General features: G+C 47.3%; 1 protein-coding gene across 2 annotated transcripts in view; it reads right to left on the bottom strand.

Moving 5' to 3' along the window:
• The window catches only part of LOC122540754 (G protein-activated inward rectifier potassium channel 4-like), a 55197-nt gene extending 50118 nt beyond the window's left edge, over positions 1–5079 (bottom strand). The window contains exon 1 of one of the 2 annotated variants that reach the window (XM_087976500.1): positions 4956–5079. The gene's annotated coding sequence lies outside the window, so the exon portion shown is untranslated. Of the gene's footprint in view, positions 1–4367; positions 4467–4955 lie in introns of those variants that run through there. The other variant, XM_043676931.2, reaches the window with a different exon arrangement.
• Positions 5080–16258: the final 11179 nt, after the last annotated feature.

Raw genomic sequence — 16258 nt, 5'->3', positions numbered from 1 at the left:
TTGCGGAACACCGCTAGTGACGGCACTCCATGAAGAAACTTTGCCATCAACTACTACCCTCTGTCTTCTTCCATCCAGCCAATTCCTAATCCAAACCTCCAACTCACCCTCAATGCCATATCTCCGTATTTTCTGCAGTAGCCTACCATGGGGAACCTTATCAAACGCCTTACTAAAATCCATATATACCACATCTACCGCTTTCCCCTCATCAACCTCCTTCGTCACCTTTTCAAAGAATTCAATAAGGTTTGTGAGGCACGACCTGCCCTTCACAAAACCATGCTGACTATCCTTGATCACATTATTCCTATCCAGATGTGCATAAATCCTATCCCTTACAATTCTCTCTAAGACTTTGCCCACAACAGAAGTGAGACTCACCGGCCTATAGTTACTAGGGTTATCCCTACTCCCCTTTTTGAACAAGGGAACCACATTTGCTATCCTCCAGTCTTCTGGCACTACTCCTGTAGACAAAGAGGACATAAAAATCAAGGCCAATGGCTCTGCAATCTCCTCCCTTGCTTCCCAGAGAATCCTAGGATAAATGCCATCAGGCCCAGGGGACTTATCTATTTTCACCTTTTCCAGGATTTCCAACACCTCTTCTCTACATACCTCAAAGCCATCCATTCTACTTATTTGTGACTCAGTATTCACATCGACGACAATGCCCTGTTCCTGAGTAAATACTGAAGAAAAGTATTCATTCAGTGTCTCCCCAATCTCTTCCGCCTCCACACGCAACTTCCCACTACTATCCTTGACTGGACCTATTCCTACCCTAGTCATTCTTTTATTCCTAACATACCTATAGAAAGCCTTAGGGTTTTCCCTAATCCTACCGACTAAGGACCTTTCATGTCCCCTCCTTGCTGCTCTTAACTCTCTCTTCAGGTCCTTCCTGGCTACCCTATAACTCTCAATCGCCCCAATTGAACCTTCACGACCTGCCCTTCACAAAACCATGCTGACTATCCTTGATCACATTATTCCTATCCAGATGTGCATAAATCCTAATGAAAGACAGTATTCCCAATGAAAGACAGTGTGTGCAGGACTTTTACCCCAGTGACAGTCAGTGTGTGTGTGTGGGAGCTGTACGCCATTGAGAAGAATCTGTGTGTGTGTGTGTTTGTGTGTGTGTGTGTGAGCCATACCCTAGTGAGAATTCAGTGTATGTGTGGGACCCGTACCCTGGTGAGCAGTATCCCAGTGAGAGCCAGTGTGTGTGGGAGCTGTGCTCTTGTGAAAGTCAGTGCGTGTGGGGCCGTACATCCGCGGGTGTCGATTTCCTTGGAAGAGAATTGAGGAAAAAGCAATCAATTTGCAAATACCATCTGAACTATATTATTAGACTATATGATGTAGAAGCCGAAACAGACCATTCAGCCCATTGTGTCTGCTCCACCAATGAAATTAGGGCTGATCTAATAATCCTCAACTCCATTTGCCTGCCTTTTTGTCATAACTTGATTCCCATACTGATTACAAATCTGTCTATGTCATCCTTGAATATACTTAACTCCCAAGCATTGACAGCGCTCCAGGGTAAAGTATTCCACAGATTCACTACCTTCTGAGAGAAGAAGTTCCTCCTTACCTCTGTCTTCTCTGCATCTACTCTGTCAAGTCTTCTAAGAATCTTGTGTTGCAATAAGGTCACCTTTCCATCTTTTAAACTCCAGTCAGTCCAGGTCCAACCTACTCATCTACTCCTCATAAGACTGTCCCTCCATATCCAGAGTCGAGAGTGTGGTGCTGGAAAAGCACAGCAGGTCAGGCAGCATCCAAGGAGCAGGAGAATCAAGGTTTCGGGCATAAGCCCTTCATCAGGAATGATGCTTGTGGTCTTGGGCTGAGAGATAAATGGGAGCGGATAGGGTTGGTGGGGGTGGTGGGGAGGGGGGGTGGTGGAGGTAGCTGGGAAAGCGATAGATGGATGAAAGTGAGGGAGAAGGTGATAGGTCAGGGGGGGGAAGTGATCGACAGGTCTGGAGTGCGGTGCTGAGCTGGAGGCTTGGGACTGGGAAAATGCAGGGTGAGGGGGAATGAGTAAACTATTAAAATCCACATTTATCCAGACTGGTTGCAGGATCCCAAGGCGGAATATGAGGCATTCTTCCTTCAGGCATCATGTGGTAACAGCTTGGTGGTGGAGGAGGCCCAGGACCTGCATGTCCTTGAACGGAGTGGGAGGGGGAGTTGAAGTGTTCCACAGGGCGGTGGGGTTGGTGAGTTCCAGTGTCCCAGAGATATTCTCTGAAACAATCTGCAAGAAGGCACCCTGTCTCCCTGATGTAGGGGAGACCATACCGGGTGCAATGGATGCAGTAGATGACATTGGGAAGAGGTACAGGTAAATTTCTGATGGATGTGGAAGGATCCCTTGGGGCCTTGGACGGAGGTGAGGGGAGTGGTGTGGGCGCAGGTTTTGCATTTCCTGCGGTGGCAGGGAAAGGTGCCAGGAGTGGGGTGTGGGCTGGTGGGGGGCGTGGACCTGACGAGGGAGTCGCAGAAGAAATGGTCTCTCCGGAACGCTGATAGGGGTGGGGACAGAAATATATCTCTGGTGGCAGGGTCCGTTTGGAGGTGGCGAAAGTGGCGGAGGATGATGTGATGTATGCAGAGGTCATCTGCTGCCACTTCTGTCACCTCCAAGCAGACCCCACCACCACAGATATATGTCCCTCCCCTCCCCTATCAGCATTATGGAGAGACCATTCCATCCTCAACTCCCCTGTCAGGTGCACGTTCCCCACCAGCCCACACCCCACTCCTGGCACCTTTCCCTGCCACCGCAGGAAATGCAAAACCTGTGCCCACACCACTCCCCTCACTTCTATCCAAGGCCCCAAAGGATCCTTCCACATCCATCAGAAATTTACATGTACCTCTATCAGTGTCATCTACTGCATTTGTTGCACCCGGTGTGGTCTCCTCTACATCAGGGAGACAGGGTGCCTTCTTGCAGACCATTTCAGAGAATATCTCTGGGACACCGGAACCCACCAACCCCACCGCCCCATGACTGAACACTTCAACTCTCCCTCCCGCTCCGTCAAGGACACGCAGGTCCTGGGCCTCCACCACCACCAAACCATTACTATCCAACGCTTGGAGGAAGAACGCCTCATACTCCGCCTTGGGACCCTGTAACCACACGGGATAAACATGGATTTCAACAGCTTCCTCATTTCCCCTCCCCCCACATTACCCCAGTCCAAAGCCTCCAACTCTGCATCACCCGTTGGACCTGTTCATCACTGCCCCCTCTGACCTTCACCCTCACCTTCATCCACCTATTGCTTTCTCAGCTACCTCACCCCTCAACCCAACTCAACTCAACCCTCTCACCCCTCCCCATTTATCTCTCAGCCCCGACCCCAAGCCTCATTCCTGATGAAGAGCTTATGCCCAAAGTGTTGATTCTCCTGTTCCTCAGATGCTGCCTGACCTGTTGTGCTTTCCCAGCAACACATTTTCAGTTCTGATCTCCAGCATCTGCAGTCCTCACTTTCTCCTCCAAATCCAGAATCAACCAAGTGAACCCTCTCTGGGCTTCTCTCATGCCAATATATCTTCTGTTAGAAAAAGGGCCCAAAATTGTTCACAGTATTCCAGCTGTGGTCTGACTAGTGCCTTGTAATCTTAGGAAGATGTCCCTATTTTATTCTCCATTCCCTTTGTAATATACGCCAACATTAAATTTGACTTCTCTATTAACTTTTTGTGATTTGTGCACAAACACTCCCAAGTCCCTTTGTGCTGTAGCTTTCTGAAGTCTAACACAATGTTATTAAGAAGATTGTACACAATTGTACAATATTATTCCAGTTGATGAGTTCAGAGTTTTATCTGAGGAGCATTTCGCGTTGAAGGTGATCTTGCAGCCCATATTGCTGCTGATGACCTTTCTGAAATAACTTGCCTATTAATCCCACTTTTGTGTACTTCCCCGTGGTCTGTAAATGTCTTTTTAAATACCCATTCACTTTCCTAGTCAAAGTTGTGGCTTAATTTGCATCTATCCTTCCCAGTGAGAACACTACAAGAACATTTCTAAAAATGTTTTCCAATTGGCGTCCTCTTTAAACATCCTCCCTGTCCCTGAAAGGGATTTCCCTCCATTTATTCTTAATCACAGTATAAAAGGATTTAAATTTACAGAGAATAAAATAAATAGAGAACGGTGAAAAGCAGAAACAAATAATAATGATTTCTTTTCCTCTGTATTTTAAGTATTTGAAATGTCCTGAGAACACTGCACCAGATCAGGACAGAGCGAACCCCTGGGTCTCACCCTGAGGCAGCACCACTTTCTCTGAAGATCTGTCTGTAACAAGGAATGATCCAGTCCTCACCTGTGGACACTGAACCATCCAGCAAGAGATCCTAGGGAATGGGAAAGCAGCAGAATGTGAAATCCTCTCTCCCAGCTCATCAATCCGGACTTGCACCAGGTCTGCTCCGGATCCAGCCATTGTTGGCTTCAGAGGAAAGTGTAAGTGTCACTCGCTAATCCGAACTAATTCCAGATCGAGAGAGACCCTCAAAACCCAATGCAGGAGCATTACAACTGCAGCCTGTAATCATTAGGGAAAGATTCCCCTCACTCCTGTACTACAGTTTCACTATCACGGTGAAGAAATCGCTTCTCCTCTTTTTTGCAAACTCGATGTTATTTTAAAATCACACAAAACAGAATAAAATCTCCGTGTTGTTAGTGTGCAGCTGGTACCGCCGTGGGTTCGGGGCTGTTGGTGCAGTGGCCGATCCAAGCTCGGACTCCTGGAGCAAGAGGCACAGTGTAGCCCCGACCGGACACACAAGGAGCAGCCCCCTGTTCCACACTCACCCCAGCAACCCGGGGCATCACATTGCTGAACACTTACCCCCACCCCCCCCCCCCAACCAACCAAACCCACCCCGCCCGATGCCCGTGAACTTACAGCCGCCCGAGCCCCGGTTTACAGCCTCCCGGCTGCTCGCTCCATCGCGGGCGCTGCCCTCCCTCTGGCTCGGTGTACCGCAGCAGCTCCAGGTGCTGCTCCCACTGAATGAGTTAGAGATCCGTGTGTGAGAGAGGGACATGGCCCATGTGATCACAGCATCAGCCGCCGTCACACTCCCCCAGCACACAGCCAGCAGATGGACAAGGTATTCTCAGAGAATGCTCCTTCACTCCCGCTCACACAATCATCCGCTGCCTGCCGCCCTGCCCCCTCCACACACACATCTACACACCCCCACTCACCCCACAACTCCCCACTCACCCCCACACCCCCCCACTCACCCAGCACCTCACCCCCCACACCCCGCACCTCACCCCCCACACACCCAGCACCTCACCCCCCACACACCCAGTACCTCACCCCCACGCCCCCCCCCACTCACCCAGCACCTCACCCCCCACACACCCAGTACCTCACCCCCACGCCCCCCCCCACTCACCCAGCACCTCACCCCCACCCCCCCTCACTCACCCCCACCCCCCCCACTCCCCCCTCCCCCCCCACTCCCCCACACACCCAGCACCTCACACCCCCCCACTCACCCCCACCCCCCCCACTCATTCCCACACCCCCCACACACCCAGCACCTCACCCCCACCCACCCCACTCACTCCCACACCTGCACACACCCAGCACCTCACCCCCACACCCCTCCCACTCACCCCCACACCCTTCCCATTCACCCCCACACCCGTGCACACCCAGCCCCTCACCCCCACATACCCAGCATCTCACCCCCACATACCCAGCATCTCACCCCCACATACCCAGCATCTCACCCCCACAAACCCAGCATTTCACTCCCCCACATCGAGCGCCTCACCCCCACATACCTAGCATCTCACCCCCACTCACCCCCAGCACCTCACTCCCACTCACCCCCAGCACCTCACTCCCACACACCCAGTATCTCTCCCCCACAAACCCAGCACCTCACCCCCTATACCCAGCACCTCACCCCCACCCCCCCCCAGCACCTCACCCCCCCACACCCCCAGCACCTCACCCCCACACACCCCCAGCACCTCACCCCCACAAACCCAGCACCTCACCCCCCTACACCCAGCATCTCACCCCCCACACCCCTACTCACCCCAGCACCTCACCCCCAGCCCCTCACCCCCACAACCAGCACCTCACCCCCACAACACCCCCAAGCACCTCACCCCCACACACCCAGCCCCTCACCCCCACATCTCACCACCTCACCCCCACATCTCACCACCTCACCCCCACACTCTCACCACCTCACCCCCACACTCTCACCACCTCACCCCCACACTCTCACACACCCACACAACTAGCACCTCAGCCCCATACATACCCAGTCCCTCACCCCCACACACCCAGCACACACCCCCACACACCCAGCACCTAACCCCCACACACCCATCTCCCTCCCACACACAAAGCACCTATCCCAATACACACCCAGCTCCCACCCTACCCCTATACAAAGCTCCCTCCCCTCACACCCATCTCCCTCCCACACACCCAGCTTCCCACATACCCAGCACCTAACCCATTAATACACACAGCTCACACTCACCCCCCAACACAAACCATCTACCTCCCACAAACCCAGCACCTAATCCACTAACACACACAGCTCTCTCCCCACACACCCAGCTTCCCACACACCCAGTCTCCCATGAACCCAGCACCTAACCCACTAACTTACCCACCTGCACCCCCTGACACACAGCTCCCTACCACACACCCAGCTTCCCACACACCCAGTCTCCCATGAACCCAGCACCTAACCCACTAACTTACCCACCTGCACCCCCTGACACACAGCTCCCTACCACACACCCAGCCTCCCATATAGCCAGTCTCCAATATGCCCATCCCCTTCCAACTCACACACCCCTCACATCCAGCTCCCTCCCCACACACCCAGTCTTCCATTCACTCACCTCCCTCCCACATACACAATTCCCATACACACCATCCCTACACTCCCCCCAAAGCACGCAGCTCCCTCCCCACACACCCATATCCCTCCCATACATCCAGCCTCCCATACACCCAGTCTCCCACACACCTGTCTCCTTCCAGCTCACAAATTCCACACACCCAGCTCCCTCCCATACACCCAGCTCCTACCACTCACACCCTCCCACCTACCTCCTCATGACACACCTCACTTTCCACCTACATAACTATGTACAAACCTACGTACAAATAACTCCTGACCTATTCACCCACATCCCCACCAACCCATCCAGCCACATACCTTTGCATTTATCTCAGCCCTGTAATGTGAGACAGTTTCCTATGCTGTCTTGCTTAGGAGTGACAACCCTGTAGCACTTGTACTTCCAAAAGGCAATTTTTTTTAATACCTGGCTGATGCACCCAAACTGACTGCAGATGTAAAATAAGTGACTGGCTGGAGAGAATCACACTTGAAATGTCATGCCTCAGAATGCAAGGGGAGCTTCAAACAACAGTCCTTCAAAGGGGGAAGAGGCAAGTCCATCCAGACTGGACTGTGATCTCTTGTGATCTACCAAGATAATGGTGGAGACTGACACCACAGCATAACAGCTCGCCATCTCCTGAAGAAAAGGTCCCAAATAGCTGATACATTTTGTGTTTTTCCCTTTAAAAATACATGTACTGGGGTTAAAAAAAAATTACAATTCTCCTGGAATTTCCTAGTTTTTTTGATATTCACTTGTGGGATGTGGGCACTGCTGGCTGGGCCTGTTCTAGTTGGTGATGGTAAGCTGCCTCTTGAACCACAGCAGTAGACAAACCCACAGTGCCGTTCTGCAGGGAATTCCAGGATTTTGACACAGTGGAGACAGTGAAAGAATGGTAATATATTTCCAAGTCAGGATGGTGAGTAGCTTGCAGGGGAACTAGAAGACGGTGGTGTTCCTGTGTATCCACTTCCCTTGTCCTTCCAGATGGGAGTGGTCGTGGGTTTGCAAGGTGCTGTCTGAGGATCTTTAGTGAATTTCTGCAGTGCATCTTGTAGCTAGTACACACACCGCTGCTACTGTGTGTCAGTGGTGGAGGGAGTGGTTGCATGTGGATGTAGTGCCAATCAAGCGGGCTGCTTTGTCCTGGATGGTGTAAAGCTTCTTGAATGTTTTAGTGCTGTCTTCATCCGGCCAGTGGGGAATATTCCATCATGTGCCTTGGAAATGATGGATAGTCTTTAGGGAGTCAGGAGGTGAGTTACTCACCATAGTATTCACAGCCTCTGAACTGCTCTTGTAGCCATCTGTTTATATGGTGAGTCCAGTTCAGTTTTTGATCAAAGGTAACCCCCAGGATGTTGATAGTGGAGGATTTAGGATAAAGTGAGGACTGCAGATGCTGGAGATCAGAGTCGACAGTGTGGTGCTGGAAAATCACATCCAAGGAGCAAGAGAATCGACGTTTCAGGCATAAGCCCTTCATCAGGAAGGATTTAGTGGATGATTTAGTGATGGTAACACCATCAAATGATAAGGGGCGGTAGTTAAATTGTCTCTTATCTAAGATGGTGATTGCCTGGCATTTGTATGGTGCAAATATGGGCGGCACGGTGGCACAGTGGTTAGCACTGCTGCCTCACAGCGCCAGAGACCCAGGTTCAATTCCCGCCTCAGGCGACTTACTGTGTGGAGTTTGCACGTTCTCCCCGTGTCTGCGTGGGTTTCCTCCGGGTGCTCCGGTTTCCTCCCACAGTCACAAAGATGTGCAGGGCCAGGTGAATTGGCCATGCTAAATTGCCTGTAGTGTTAGGTAAGGGGTAAATGTAGGGGTATGGGTGGGTTTCGCTTCGGCGGGTCGGTGTGGACTTGTTGGGCTGAAGGGCCTGTTTCCACACTGTAATGTAATCTAAAAATCTAAAAAAAAAAAAATGCTACTTGCTGCTTGTCAGCCCAAGCCTGGGTATAGTCCAGTTCTGCCTGACCTGCTGTGCTTTTTCCAGCGCCACACTTTAGAAACTCTAACTTGGCCAGGAAAGTGGTAAATTCTGGAGCCCAAATCTTCAGCACTGTTGCCGGAATATTGTCAGGACCCATAACCTTTGCAGTATCCAGTGTCTCCAACAGTTTCTTGATTTACATGAGTGAATAGAATTGGCTGAAGACTGTATTAATACTGGGGCAACTGGAGGAGGTGAGATAGATTCTCCAAAGGGTCCTTCTGGCTAAAGATTGTAGTGAATGCTTCAGACTTACCTTTTGCACTGATACGCTTGGCTTTTTCCATCATTGAGGATGGGGATATTTGTGGAACCTCCTACCCCTGTGAGTTGTTTATTTGTTCCATTACCATTTGTAACTGGATTTGGTAGGACTGCAGAGCTTAGATCTGATCCATTGGTAATGAGATTGTTTATCTCTGTATCACTTGCTGCTTAAGATGTTTGTCATGCAAGTAGTCCTGTTTGGTAGCTTCACCAGGTTGATGCCAGATGCTGTTTCTAGCATGCCCTATTGTCCATTTAACTTAGGCTGATATTCTGTGAGTGCCAGTGGGTTAAGGTACCCAGATGTACTGGTCTGAGTTCAGATGTTAGCATACTGTTAAGGTCATAGTTGGAGAACTGTCATCTGTGTTGAAGGTAAAGGAAATGTCTCAGTCTGAATTTTGGAGAACAGCTAACCAGCAAGCCAGACAAAAGAAAAATGACAACAAAAGCACTCTCACTGTGAATGCTGGAATTCAGTCACTGAAAGAAAACAGAACAATAGGAATCTCAACTTATCTGCTAAATTAAGAATTTTGAAATAGGCTTTTCAACTGCTAATGTCAGCGCTACCCATAGCCTGCAACTTCCACAGTGACCATGTTCAATTATCCATGCTTTGTGAATAATTCAAACACTCATCTATATATCTGTTTGTATCATTTTATCTTTTTGGAGTCACCTCTAATTTGCAATCTTATTTGCAATGAATGTATGTTGCAATTCTAATTCTTCCCACATTTAGTAATTAAGAAACTTGCTCTTTGTTAAAGGCCTGGTTAAATCAACTCCTTTTAAGACATTAGTTCACTTGAACCTGGGTGAAAGGGATCCATGATGAAAGGAATCTTTTTGCAATAATCTTGGGTGTGATCAAGAGGTGAATGAAGAAGAAGAGCCAGTTCATCCTCCTCGCTGGAACCTCTCTGGGTCTGGATGGAACAATACATCACATACATGACAACTTCAGATTCTGCAATTCCGAAGGAAAGTCACTGAGGAGTGACTAGAAGATAATTCTTTGATTGTGACCTTCAGAGCTTACTGATGCTTGGATCCAGGCTGGTGCTCACAGAAAGCTCAATTCCTTGAGCTCATTCCAGTAGATTTGAAATTAGCTTTTTCACTCCTGTCCTGGTTTAGTCATAATGTGCAGGTGCCAGTGTTGGATTGGGGTGAACAGAAGTCACATGACACCAGGTTATAATCCCAACAGGTTTATTTGAAATCACAAACCTTTGGAGTGCTGCTACTTCATCAGGTGAAGTTGTTTGCTATTGAGCAAGGTTTCATCAGTCAGTATCCTTGCTGTCACAAAAGATCATGCTCCAGTTTATTTGAAGTTTCCTTGCACGATTTTCAATATTATCTCCTATCACTCCCACTCAAATGATTTGCCCATCAGCCTCTGAACTAATTATTGCAGCTATTTTGTTTTTGTCATACCTTGCTTCTAAAAACACACTTTTGAATTAAGGACTAAAAACCAGTAGTATTTCAATGTTCCGACCTGTTGTAACAATAGGCAGTCATTTCATTGGAACAGCCCCATGGAAGTGATACTGGTTTTCCATTGGCTCTTCAAAATGGTAAACATGACTCCCATTGCTCCCACATTACATCCAGGCCATTGTTTCAGCTCAATGATCCTACACCAGTCCATTTCTGAGAATTTACAGCACTTTTTGTTCTTATTTCAGATTTCATGCAGTATTTTCCTTTTATTCACTGAGACAATAAACCAGTGTTATGTTCCTGAAAGATAATGAACAACACAAAAATTAATTACATTTCATTTTGAACAATATTTTAATATAAAACCCAAATGGCAGTATGCTTCCTGTGCTTTTATAAATTAATCTTAGTCATTAGTCAGCAATTTTTGCAGTGGGTACTCTGAGAAATAGATTTAATTCTGACAATAAAATATAACCGAACAAACTGAACATTAGATCTGTTTTTTTTTTAAAATATTTAACATTCCATTTAACCACTGAGATTTTATCTGAATAAATAAATTGGCTCCCGGAATGGGAGCATTCATTCTGAAATTAAGTGCATGCAGCTGCTCTTCATTTATAAACATTTTCAAAAACACAGAATGGTTTTCTTTGCTTGTCTGTCCAAAACCTTGTTTCAAAAATCATTACATTCATTGATCTTTGAAAATGAAGAAGAAGTATAGCTGTGAGCAAATGGGAAGAAATCTATTGATCCAATCCAGTAGCGTCAGATTTTATAGAATGTCAGGATGACGAGGCTCAGAAATTGGTCAGTCTTCCCATCGTGTCTGTGGCAGTTTTAAAGTAAAGTTTCTAATCAATTCCATTCCCCTTCTCTTTCCACATAGCCATGTAAACCTTCAACTATTTGTCCTCAGTTATTCTTATCACAGAATATTTCCAGTAAGATGGCACTGGAGTAGGGCTTCTGAGCACAGGGCCTGTCCGCATCTTCTGCTTTTCTTTTCGTTTCTTTTTTCTCTCTTTTCTCTCTTTTTTTTCTCTTCTATTTGTGTTGCTTCCCTTTTGGTGAAGTGCTCATTTGCAGCAATGGCATTGGCAGCAGTGAGCATGGACTCTCATAGGCCCAGCAGCATGGACTCGAATAGACCCAGCAGCACGGTCTTGAATAGACCCAGCAGCACGGACTTGAATAGACCCAGCAGCATGGACTCGAGTAGGCCCAGCAGCATGGACTCGAGTAGGCCCAGCATCATGGACTCGAGTAGGCCCAGCAGCACAGACTCTAGTATGCCCAACAGCACGGACTCTAGTAGGCCCAATAACATGGACTTGAGTAGGCCCAACAGCATGGACTCAAGTAGGCTCAGCAGCATGGACTCGAGTAGGCTCAGCAGCATGGACTCGAGTAGGCCCAGCAGCATGGACCCGAATAGGTCCAGCAGCACAGTTTTGAATAGACCCACCAGCACAGAACCAAGTAGATCCAGCAGCATAGACTCATGTTGACCCAGAGCATGGACTTGAGTAGGCCCAGCAGCGTGGATTTGAGTACACTCAGCAGCATGGACTCAAGTAGATCCAGCAGTATGGAGTCAATTAGGCCCAGCAGCACGGACTCAAGTAGGCCCAACAACACAAACTCGAGTAGACCCAGTAGCATGGACTTGAGTAGGCTCAGCAGCACAAACTTGAATGGGCCCAGCAACATGGACTCATGTTGACCCTGCAGCACAGACTCGAGTAGGCCCAGCAGCATGGATTCGAGTAGGCCTACCAGCACAGACTCAGGTAGGCCTAGCAGCATAGACTCGAGTAGCCTTGAGTAGCCTTACATGTGACACATTTGCTATAGGAGTTGCGGAAAAGGGTGAACCATGGAGTGGCCCATTTGTTCAGAAGAATTGGGGATATCTGTTCTTAGTGTGAATGGATCGGTGTAAATAAGGTGATAACATTTATTCACTTGTGAAATGTGTGGCAGTACTTCCTCCTCATGTCAAAGGCTGGAGGTGCACATATTTCACAGTCGGGTGTCGGATAACTACATTTCTGTTTATACCAAATATTTTTAACAAAGCTCGTACTAAACAGGAAAATAACTTGTGATTTAATAAGCTGAGTGTAATATGCATGGATTAGAATAATCCTGATACATTTTCATGTATGCCACACTGAGCAGATTTAAATTTCTGAAGCTCAGCTCCCTAATCTTGACTGTTCTGGAATGTGAATGTCTCATTACCCTTACAAGCCGAAGGCTGAAACTGATATAGTAAGGAAGTTGGAAGATGTTCATGTGAGAATGAGAGAAAGAAAACATTCTTCTGTAAATTACGTTCACTAATTGAAGGGTTCAAGAGACAGAGAGAAAGAGAAAGATAGGACAGAAGGTGGTGGAAAGATTAACTCTTTGTGGTCCGATTTGAGGGAACGCTGGCTTGTCATGGATCGAATGTTTGTGTGTTGTTCCCTGGAGCTTGAGATCCGGGAATGTTATGAATATAATTTGCATTCTGGGAATCTACGATGATTTTAAAAGAAAAATCCATTTTGTTGGACAATGATACTGGAGATGTTAGCTGAGCAAGGTTACCTCATGCACTTTCCCACATAGTTTAGAGTAGACCCTCGTCATGATGTACTGTTAAAAGGGAAGTTTTCCCTAGCCAAAGCAATCAGTCATTTGGCCTGGCTTGATCAGGGTTTCCCACTTTGATGTGCATGTGGCTAATTAGTCAAGTGTACTCAGACCTGTCTATGAGTTTCTCTTCCTCCACAAACATTTGCCATTTTATTGATGCTTATCTGATTAAGGGTATGTGGCACTTTTGTAATTTTAATATCAATTTCTGTGTAAAGACAGCTTGTTTGCAGCAATAAGGGGAGTAGCCTGGGAGAGCTCTTAGGGGTAAGAGCTGGCGTTGCTACACTGCTAATGGTTTTAAAACCTTAGCTCAAGCCTGGCTTGTAGGTATCTATGTTATAGTGTAACATTGATGCCATTGGTAAACAAAGATAATAATTTAAACTGAACTGTATAAGTTTTATATTCCAGACTACCACAGAGTATGATCTCCAGGACGAATCAAGAGAGGCTTACAGGTTGAGTCCACCAGGGATTCCCTCAGCTGTCTCGAATAGGTACTTTAACAGACCCAGCAGCACAGACTTGCGTAGGCCCAGCAGCGTGGATTCAAGTAGATCCAGAAGCACAGACTCAAGTACACCCAGAAGCACAGACTCGAGTAGATCCAGCAGCATGAACTTGAGGCAGCGGCGTCAGAGGTGAGTTTGGGTTCCCGATAGTGTCTGCGTCCAGAGCAAATTCATGGAATAATTAGGTGGAGGCAAGTTCTGGCCCAAATGAGACCCAACGACATCAGCCGCGGCTACATCGGTGAGGTGGGTCTGAAGTGGATGCACAGTGGCATAGTCGTGTTTGGGTCAGTGAGGTACCTGACGCCATGATAAGGTCTGCATTGGCGAGGGGTCCAGTGAAGACTCAGCAGCGAGGGTGTCAGTGGAGGTGAGATAGCACCGAAGAGTGGCCACTTTCATTCCAGCGCTGTGGCATGGTGAAGGGAACTCAGCCCCATGGCTCATTTTGGAGCACTTAACATGGACTGTAAATAAACACGATTTATTTATTCATCTTTTTGCCTTCATATTCTATGTTTTGATTTATTATTGTGTTTTAAAGATGGAGCTGGAAAGCCACAACACTATACAACACTTTCCACTCTATTTTGTAATAAGATAAACATGACAATAATTAAATCAAATCAAATCTTGAGTCCACTTCCACCCCCAAATTATGGTGGGGGTGGAAGTGATGGTGGACCCCAAATTATGACAGCTTGCTCTGTAGATATTTTTCCTCACCTCTGATTCTTTTGTCAATCAACTTAAATTTGTGTCATAGAATCATAGAGATGTACAGCATGGAAACAGACCTGTCCAACCCGTCCATGCCGACTAGATATCCCAACCCAATCTAGTCCCATCTACCAGCACCCGGCCCATATCCCTCCAAACCCATTCATATACCCATCCAAATGCTTTTTAAATATTGCAATTGTACTAACCTCCACCACATCCTCTGGCGGCTCATTCCATTCATGTACCACCCTCTGCGTGAAAAAGTTGCCCCTTAGGTTTCTTTTATATCTTTCCCCTCTCACCCTAAACCTATGCCCTCTAGTTCTGAACTCCCCCACCCCAGGGAAAAGACTTTGTCTATTTATCCTATCCATGCCCCTCATGATTTTGTAAACCTCTATAAGGTCACCCCTCAGCCTCTGTTGCTCCATGAGAAAACAGCCCCAGCCTGTTCAGCCTCCCTTCAACTTCAGCCACGTATAATAATTTCTCCTTATTGACTGTATATGTGCCCTTCATGACTTTAAACACCTGTCTCAAATCTCCCTTGAACCTCTGCTGCTCCAATAACAATTCCAGTTTCTCTAGGCTCTCACTTTAACTGGAGTCCCTATTCTCTGGTTATCAGGCCAGTAAACCTCTTAGTGCAAACCTTTCAAGGGTTTAACATCCTTTGTAAAGTGTGGTGTTTAAAATTGAACATAATATTCCAGCTCAGGCCTGATTTAATAACATTTTCACACAACTCCCCATTTTTATATTTCGTTCAGAAAGCCAAGAATTCCATATGATTGTTGAACAACACTGTCCTGCTGCCTTCAGAGAATTGTGCACATGAACCCCTAGACCTCTCTGTTCCTGCATTCCTTTAAGAATGGTTCAGTTAATATGCCTTTGAGGAAAGAGAAGGATTGGAGCAAGCAGCAAGACACCACAGCTGCAGGATAGTGGAGTGGTTGAGAATTAACATTTATCCGACTCATAATCCACCCGAGCTCTCAGAAAGCAGCTCATTGAGGAATGCTTCAATGAAGTCAGAACTCCAGTCACTCAACCACTATATTCCTTCTGGGTTGTCTGACAAGGACCACCACCAACTTGTTTTCCTTCTCTCCACTTCACCTTCACATGTTATAAATATACAAGCCAACACTAAATCCCAAACAAAATGATCCAGTACTGAAAGCAAAACGTACTGGAAATCACAGCAGGTCAGGCAGCATCTGTGGAGAGAGAGCAAGCTTTGAGTCCGGATGCCTCTTCAGGATGCTGCCTGATGTGCGGTGATTTCCACCATTTTTTGTTTCGGTACAGATTCCAGCACCCTGCAGCAATTTGCTCCTGAAATGATCAAGTAACTTTGGTCCATATATCTCCACATTCTTTTCTTTCTTGAAGAATGAAGTGGCACATTGGAAGAATTTACAGTCTCAATTACAACCCATTAAACCACATTGTAAACAATTCCTCTGTGGCCATCAATTCCTGGAGTGGGACTTGAAACCAGCGCATTCTAGCACAGAGGCAACAAACACAAGAATAATACACCTCCTGCACAAATAATCTCTTACGTTGTTTTCTCTAGCCTGCCATTCCATTGCAATGACATTTCTCCCACATTACTAAGTCGAGATCCCAAAGCACCCATCCTTGTCCATCTCTATTTCTCATCTGCACTCTCTGCCTTTGTGATATCA

This window comes from Chiloscyllium plagiosum, unplaced genomic scaffold (assembly GCF_037043375.1).
Source record: "Chiloscyllium plagiosum isolate Xiang-an unplaced genomic scaffold, Cpla_swu_hap1 HiC_scaffold_29, whole genome shotgun sequence".
NCBI lineage: Eukaryota > Metazoa > Chordata > Chondrichthyes > Orectolobiformes > Hemiscylliidae > Chiloscyllium > Chiloscyllium plagiosum.
The sequence above is the reverse complement of the archived record's forward strand: the minus strand, read 5'-3'. Positions and strand labels throughout refer to the sequence as shown.